The 9,073-nt window shown below is 41.1% G+C and overlaps 1 protein-coding gene across 2 annotated transcripts in view; it reads left to right on the top strand.

Annotated features, from left to right (window-relative positions):
• The first annotated feature begins 4,916 nt into the window (after window positions 1-4,916).
• zfhx4 (zinc finger homeobox 4) overlaps window positions 4,917-9,073 on the top strand; it is a 79,889-nt gene continuing 75,732 nt past the window's right edge. The window contains exon 1 of one of the 2 annotated variants that reach the window (XM_008307462.3): window positions 4,917-5,138. The gene's annotated coding sequence lies outside the window, so the exon portion shown is untranslated. Of the gene's footprint in view, window positions 5,139-8,312; window positions 9,070-9,073 lie in introns of those variants that run through there. The other variant, XM_025054667.1, reaches the window with a different exon arrangement.

The raw sequence follows: 9,073 nt of genomic DNA, 5'->3' as shown, positions 1-9,073 counted from the left end.
GGAAACCTTAAATAAACGGACAAAATGCCTCTACTGTACCAGCAAACCCGACTGCAGCAGGACACCTGACGAAATGACACATGGTTTAAATTGTATCGACAGATTTAGACTTAACCTGAACACAAAGAAACACACAAATATATATACATATATACATACATATACATATACATATATATATATATATTTGCAGACCTCGTGTGACTGTTGTTATTCTTGTTTTGCTGGGTTTTTTTTTTTGTTGTTGGGTGTTTTGGTTTTATAATCTCACATTTGACTGACTTTTCTTGAAGTATTTGTCATTGTCAGCTGGGCTGATTGCAAATTAAATGTATTTTTAGGTTTCTTTTTTTCCCCCTGCATCCTTTGCGAACCCAGTCAGAATTGAGGTCAGGATACACAAACAGACAAACGCACAAAGGCACAAATTTACACATGCACACACACCGTCTCGGAGAAAGACACATAGCTTTCAGAACAAATCACTGTTGAACTAGCCTGTGTGGAATGATTCTGACATTTTGTTTGGGAAAAATAGCATTTAATTGAAGGGAGGGGCGTCACGGATGGCAGTTATGCAACCAAGGGAAAATGTCTGCATTTCAACTCAAATTGAAAACATAACAGGATTTTTGTTTGTGTGTTACCCTGTGTGTGTGTCTGTTGGTGCTTGTATTTGTTACTTAATAACTACTGGTCTGTTTATGACCTGTAGACTGTCTGGAGACCAAACCCATGTCCTAATAAGGAAGGACCTCTTTTCTCTGGTTCTGGATGATGTTAGAATGAATGTGTTAATTGTATTTATGCTAAAGTTAGATTAGGACCAACCTTAGCATAAAGGTGGTTATTGTTAGGGTTTAAAAAAAAGTTCTGGGATTAGCTTTAAGAAAAATAATTGACTGAGTATTAATGTGTCACTTTACATATTCAGTGCATTTGTTAATTTTTAATTATTAAATATTGTAATAATGATGTTTTACTGAAATCCAATGCATTGTTCATCAGAACATAATTTAATAATTAAGGTTAAATTCGTATTAATAAGATTTTAATTTCTTAAATTAATTAAATGGCCACATTTTGTGCCGTGATATATAAAGTATTAGAATGTGAAAACTACAGGTTTTTTTCATGAGAAACATTTTCTTTGCACAACACATTCAGGTCAGAGGTCAGACTCACCTTCCGAGTGTGTCTGCAGCTGTGTGAGAGGCAGAGAATCACTGTTTTGCTCAATGACACTTTGGCACAGTACATGCTTGCTGAAATTACTGCTTGAACTCTGGTCATCCGGTATAAAGATGGTCACTAGGAAAGGAGGCTGAAGAACCCTCATAAGGACTCTTCTAATGCATTGATGAAGCCAACAAGCATCTTTCAGGGTCACTGCACACCTCAGAAATTGACGCCTCTCCCTCTCTATCTTTGTCTTTCTTTAAACTCTCTTTCGCTCCAAGCATTGCCAATTTGTCTGAGCCGCATCCACTAATCCCTGCGCATTTACGCATTGGTCAGTGCACCTCCGGTTGACTTGGTTGGCTTGATAGATGATGGCGTCCAAGCTAGAGACAGACTGACTGTTTTAGCTCACAGCTGACAGAGTCGGGCGGTGACTCTGGAAGGAGCCACAATGCAAACACATTGGTAGTCTTTTTTTTTTTCTCAAAATAAAAACGCCTTAATTAGAGTTTATGATAATTAAATATTTTGATTGATTTGACTAAATAATGAAAAAATACCGAGATCAGTTTTGGCCTATTTTCAAGTGAAATATTCAGCAACAGAGTGTTGAGTCAAATAAGAAGAAATTGTTAAAATATCCCTTTTTTTCGGTAGCAGCTTCATAGAGATTTAGGCCTATGTCAAAGAGTGGAAAAAGAGAAAAATATACAAAACAAAAAAATCAGAACCATTTTCTGCTCTATATTTAGATGTGAGTCTGACCTGTTCTTGACATTGACCTGGTCTTTTAGGATGACCCCCCTGAGTGTCAGAGGAGAAGGAAAGAGAGGGATGCAGGGTGCATGGATGGATGGACAAATGATGGGGTGAGAAGGTGGAGGGGTGACAGTCCCCCAGAGAGAGGGGGAAATGGGGTGGGGGGTGCTTCTGGAGTTCTAAAAGGACCTCTAGGACCAGTAAATTGACATGTTGGAGCCTGTGGTTTGTCATGAGGGAAGCACTTAACAAAGTCACGTGACAACATACAGTGGTGTTATGAGGTCCTTAAATGTCAGGCCTTCTGTTAGAACCCCAAATTAGGCTTTAAATTTGCCAGAGTGTCTTGTGGATTATTTATATTATTTTTATTATCATATAATTCTCTGCAAATGATTTGGTCTACTGTCAGATTTTTATTTACTAATATATGTGTTTTTGTCTATATAATTATTTTTGCAAAGCCATTAGAATTTGTTTTTAAATATATTTCAATCTTTCTATTAGACTAAAAAATATAAAATACAATTATTACGGTGAAAATAATATTAAGGGGAAAAACGTATTTAACACACCGTTGTAGTTCACCAAAAATAAAACGAGTCCACGTGGTAACATTAGTAATTGTTAATTGTAATTTCATGCCAGTTTTATTACAGCCAAAATTGTTTTAAATATAAACTATTTTGTAATTTAAACAGAAGGTTTGTGTTGTTTTATTTGAAATCTACTGTATTTCACAAATCATTTTTATATTTAATTACGTTATTAATTACATTGCAAATATTATATATTAATTTAATATAAAACATATTTATTCTATATTTACTTACATTATTATTCAAAGATTGTAAAAGCAGGATTGTCGCTTTTTTAACTAATTTAAATTGTTTTAATTAGGACACAATTCTAATTGAAAATCTCTCGGCGTCCTCGCGTGCACGAGTTTCAAACTGATAATCAATATTATTTGGCGTTGTACAGGGCTGAACGTGTTTGTTGTGGGGACACAGGCGGGCGTTTTGGGGGTGTTTTATATTCCCACGTCCATATGTGGACGACACTCTGTGGGCGCGTGTCTATTAAAGAGGGATCAACAATGAAAAAGATCGGAGGACCACAGGGCCAAGTGGGAGGAGGGCAGCAGGGTGAGGTGACACTGAATGGAAACAGCACTAGTGTGTGTGTGTGAAGAAGAGGGGATGTTACAGTGTGTGTTTCGGAGTGTGCAGTTGCAGTTGTGGTGTCGATTTCCTCTCCAGAACCACCCGAGATACTACGGGCGCCGACGTCTGCCCATGCAGGTCCTCACCCTTCTCCCCCGTCATCCCTTACTCCTCCTCCTCCTCCTCCTCTTGTTCCTCCATGTATCTCTCCATGGTTGCCACAACACTTGTTCTTCTCCGGGAGTAATATCAAGCCACAACCTTGCCCCGCCCGCATCTGTGAAAAAGACTTTACAGTCAGGGGGCATCGATTGCTCTTATCAAATAAACAGAGTGGCACCGGCGGCTGCACGACCCTCCACCCTGCAGCCCCACCCCCCTTAATTCCCTTGTCTCCTAATCCCCAACACCGCAACCATCACCTCCTCTCTCCCCTGCTCGAGAGCCCCACCAGCTGTGGTCCCATGTAAATTTTACATGATTGGCACCTCCTTATTTCATGCCTCCCATTCTCTCCTCCTCTTTCAGCCTCTCCTTCTCTTGCATATCATGTTGCATTTAATGCACAGTTTATATAATTGTACATCTGACTATCGTGTCTCTGCACTTCTGTGGAATTTGCATACCTGATTATAGTGTCTGGAAGTGGCTGATTGTTACTGTGGTGAGTGATGCTGAAATGTGATATTTTAGTGTATGGGCGGTTGCGGGACCGAGGCTGGGGAGAGGGCGGGGGAAGGGGGGCGGCGCAGGGTTCCCCTTGACCCTTGAAAAGGCAACGCAATCCGTGTGGCCCCGTTTGATTGGTGCGTTTTTTTCCTTCTGTCTAATTGTTGTCATCAGGACTTGCACTATCACTGTGCATCTGGAAGCACTTTGACATCTGAAGTCTGCGGTTTCCCCCGTCATGAAAAGCAGGGGTGCAAGAATCCCCCAAAGGTCTGGCGAGGGGCCACGCAGGGGGTCTGGAAGTGCAGAGAGACGAACTGTTTAATCACACTGTGATTTCATTAACCTGAAATTATTCCACTTAGAAACATGTCTGGATAAAAAAAATCACAATGATTTCATAAATATCACACGGGGAACTTAATCCCGGGGACAGACCCCTAATTAATATGGACCCTCGGAATTATGGGCTGGTCCGCTTAGGGCTCCTTGATATGAAAATGTTGGAGAAGCCCAGATCTAAGTGAGTGAGGCAAAAGGTTGCATTGACAGTCTTAGGTTTTTATCCCAGGCACTACAAGAACTCCTTTTTTCCTCCGTTCAGACCCCCCTCCACCACCCACCACCTTTTCTCTCTCTCTCTCCCTCTCTCTCGCTTTCTCTTTAAAAGGGAGCGGAAGAGTGGGCTGATACCGGGCTCATGTTTCGTATGGATTTTCGTTTATATAATCGATCGAAATGTCCCAATACATTGATTTTGGGTTCAGTGTTTTACAGACAAGCGTTTATGGGTCTCGATTTTGTGTTAGGGATGATTCCAGTGCGCCATCGACGCGCACAGGAGTCAGTTGTTGATTTTTAAATAAATGGTCTAAACACACTGAGGAAAAAAGAAAACAAAAACATCAATTGTTTTATGTGTTAAAAAAACATATAAAAGCCTGACTCTGAAAGAGGGGAAAGGCAAATGAAAAGAATGAAAAGTGAGTAAAAAGTGACAATAGTGTGCTGCTTCTCTCCTTAATCAAATAAAGTGGTGTAAAAACACACACACACACACGCAGACATACACACACAAAACATTTCCTTCCCTCTGAATTTCTCCTTGAATTATATGCCATCACTAGTGTGTGTGATTGCGGAATATTAAATTAAAGTGGGATAAGTCCGCACCGAGGCGGGCTGCGTCCAATCCGCAACTCATTTCCCCTGTTGTAGCACCGCATCACTGCGCTCCTCTCTTTTCAATGACAATGTGCCAAATCTGGGCATTTTGAAAACACTTTCCATATGCTATTATCGGATCGCTACTGAGCAAGAGAAAGACAGAAAAGAAGAAAAACGGAATGCTTTATACCAAAGGTACCGACTCTACATTTTATGTATTTTATTTTTCTCTTTTCTCACTGTTTTTTCTGACTTTGTGCTTTGGGTTAGGGATTTAAATGAGATAAGAGGTGGCGAATTTTGAAGTTTTTTTTATATATAACGATTGCATATTTATGGACAGTTGTTGGATCGCTTCAGGGCTGTATGTGAAAACGTCGATAGAGTTTATGTTGAGCACCTTTATGCATAAACTGTCACTTTTCTCCCTGTTTTTTTACTTTATGTTCCTTTTTATTGTTTGAGAGTAAATTGTTTTTGTTTTTTGTCCTCTTCTGGGTTTGCTGAATTGAGACAAAAGAGCATTTAAAAGGCATTACTTTGCTGAAATCACCCTTCAAATTCTAAGTTTTTATTTCTTACTCACAATTTTACTGGTTTTACTCTTACGTTTGACTCAGTCACTGAGCACTTGAAATTGATGTTGCGTTTAGAGGATTTCTGAGATGTCTTTTTCTTTTATTGCTGGAGTTAAAATTGATGTTTCAAATTTTGTACAAATTTTGCATGGTTGTTTTTTTTAAAAAAATTCCCCTTTTTGGAGCTTTTACTCTTGGAAAAAAAATTAGATGAGATTTATGGGCACGAAGCGTTGAAGAAGTTGGACTTTACTCTTTATTTATTGGCTGTTTTATTGGGCCCTTCACACAGCTGTGTGCATGTGTTTGCTGGAGGTGAGTTGGCCACTGGGTCACTGTGGCAGGTTGCGGTCGGAGCTCAGGGTTTTTTTGCGTGCTTTTGTCCTGCTGAGGCAGAGGGGTCAGCCGTGCAACCCCATGAGGGCGCCGATGCATCGGACAAACGAGGTGGCTGTACATGTGCAGACGCAGTGGTCGTGCATTGAACCTAGTGGCCGTTTGCTGTGGATATCATCTAAATGTGCTTGTAAAAAATGATGGCAAGAAATAATAACTGTAACTATCAACTCTGCTTTTACTTAGACGTATCGAACATAGTGATGTGCCGATATCGGTGTCGTCCCTTGCATCCCCTAGTGTGTCAATCCAATATGGTAATATCTCCTGACAATTCACTTATTGATCCACTGAAGTGGCATAAGATCACTAGGAGAATTCAGTGCTGCTTTACAAACGCCGCTCCATTATTGGAGAATAAAACAAATACGTTGTGTTTTTAATTTTTTGATAATTAATATGCAGTTTGAAATGAATTTGAGTCACTCTGTTTGGTGCCATAATTATGTTTACTATCGCATTTTCACAACACAAACACTCTCTCTTTCGATCTCTCCCTCTCTCTTTCGCTCTCTCATACACACACACACTCACACACACACAAACATGCAGAAGCCGCACATTGACACCACACCGGAGTTTACTGATAAAAATCTATAATTAATTGAGGATGCTGCTGATATGGAAATGGGGCGAAATATTAGTTAACGCGGTCTATTGTGGAGCGGCTCTCCGGAGAAAGAGCATCGTCTGCAGGGAAGGAGGGAGGATGGAGATCGGCTGGTGGGGGATTTACAAAACGCAGGAGGTTAAAGATAAGACGTAGCCTATATATCACCTCTCCAAATCCGCTTTGTGCTTTTGTCGTTTTCACTGGAAACAAGTCATGATGCGAATAAAAAAAAGACGGACGAAACTTCGCCGCAAATGTGAGAAAATGACGTCGCAACAAAAGTGGAAAACACGTACATCCATTTATAAAGAAAAAAAACTCTCGTGTTAAACAAAACAAAAAAAAAAAAAAAATCGCGTTTGTTGTGTTTTTCTATGTCCTTCGATTGTCTCTACAAATCGCAAGTGAGAAATAAGTCCATTCTCCACGAACTCGTCCCGGTTGACTGTGTGCGCCTCTGCTGCAGCAGCGGAAGGAGTCAGCTCTCCAAGCCGTCCGTGAGCGTCGCCTCCCAGGGTTGACAGGCTGGAAAACCCCCCTGGAGGACACGGAGGCAGCTGCAGCAGTAGCGGCAGCAGCAGCAGGAGCCTTGGATCCGGGTGAAAAGTGACGCCTCTGTTCCTCACCTCGACCCACCCACCCCCTTTGTCAGAGACCTCTCTAAACCCAGAACAAACAGCTTTGGGTCGGGTCGGGATCGGATCTCGTGGCTTCTTTTAGGATCCAGTTCTTACGGGTTGCACTGTGCAGTCAGTGTGGCTGCAGTTCACTTGCCAGCAGCAGCAGCAGCAGCAGCAGCCTTATAATCACATCCCAAGCCCGGGCTCATGAAGTTCAATTCACCCCCAGCTTCGATTTTTTTCCATGAAGGCGAACAAGATCTCTTGATTTTGTCCCCGATTGAGACTCTGTAAAGTCTTCCTCTTGTCCAAAAGCCACTATAAAAACTGGGGAGGGAAACACAGTAAACGGTTTGCATTGAATGGATATAGGGGCCAACAGAGCGATGCACTTTCTAAAGGACACTAAATGTAAACGCTGGTGAATGGAGCTTTGAATAGAGAGGGGAATTTTTATGTGACCTTGCATTGAATTTTTGCAGTTTGGCTCTATTAAACCCTCTCGGGGCCTCAGTGGTCCCGAAAGGGCACTGATGAGTTTCCAACATGTGGTGGATTACTGTGATGTTCTGTGGCTCTGATATTTTGTTTCCCTGTAAAGCTTGGATGTTTACATGTAGCATATGTGTAACAGATCAGCTGCAATCTTCTGATCGGCATCAAAACCTCTTGGAGAATCCAAACATGGTTGTGTAAAAACCGTGATGATACCACGTGTTTTTATATGTGCCTTTGTTTTTGCATATGAATAATATTTTGTATAAAATCTTGACTTCAAAAATATGACTGCTCCTCCAGACACAACATGTTGTGTCCCTGTGGTTTGGATTCTCTCTCTCTCAGGCATCTGTTTATTCACACTATTGACACATGCATACAGTTTAAAATATATGTTATTTAAACCCAAACATATTTCATTCAATTACATATGACTCGTTATTTCGTGCAGATTCACGCGAGCACATTTATTGTTATTGTTGTTGTTGTTTTGTTCTATCATTTCTACAAATGTAAAGACTGCAGCTTGAACGCGTCTGAAGAAAGGTAATTTTCTCGGTGTCATAATCAATAAAAATCAAATAAATATAACACATAAATAAACACCACTCATAGAAGGCACACTTGTTATTTTGTGATTTATTTTTCTTTTATCAAACTCGGTATAATGGATCGGCGTGCGTACATCATAAGCCACAGTTCACACATTTTCTGCTGCAAAAGTTGTGTTTAAGAAAGGCAGAAAAAAGGTGATTTCTAAGCACTTCGAGAGTCCAGGCTGTCTGCTGTCCATTGTTCTACATGTGATCTGGCCCGCAGAGAGCCAGCATACAAAGGGATTTTTCTGCGTGCATAGACCTCTGCGGCCGCCAGGCCTCCGTGTGCGCGTCATTTGCAATGTGGAGACTGTTGATCAACTCACTAATTACACTTCTCTCCTCTCTCTCCCTCCCTCTCTGCTCCCTTTTGCTCCCTCCCTCTCTCTCTCTCTCATTCGTCCTCTCTCTCTCTCTACCCATTCCCAGAGTGCATATCGGGAAATAGACACACAAAGACATGCGCACTCAACTTAATCAGCCATTTTTTTAAACAGGGCTAAAACGATAATAATTAGCAGAATAAAGACATATCGGATTTTCATTTCCTTTCCTCCGTTTCACGAACCCCGTCCACAAGAGAAACTGCGAGGCAGCCCGTCGACACGTCCTTTCTCCGCCACCGGAACCAAAATAAGGGATAGCTCTCCAAACGCTTGACATTTGTGATTTTACCTTCTTCCCAACATAAAGTTGGAGGATTATTGTAATTTTACCTGTTTTTCCACGTTTTGATTTTCCAAATACAAATCCGCTGGATGTGACTGTTTTAAAAAGCAAGAGCAGAGACAGGAGCGGAGGTGACGGCTTTGGTGGGGGAAGAAAGTAA

The sequence above is a fragment of the Cynoglossus semilaevis genome, chromosome 3 (assembly GCF_000523025.1).
Source record: "Cynoglossus semilaevis isolate Cse_v1.0 chromosome 3, Cse_v1.0, whole genome shotgun sequence".
Taxonomy (NCBI): Eukaryota; Metazoa; Chordata; class Actinopteri; order Pleuronectiformes; family Cynoglossidae; genus Cynoglossus; species Cynoglossus semilaevis.
The sequence above is the reverse complement of the archived record's forward strand: the minus strand, read 5'-3'. Positions and strand labels throughout refer to the sequence as shown.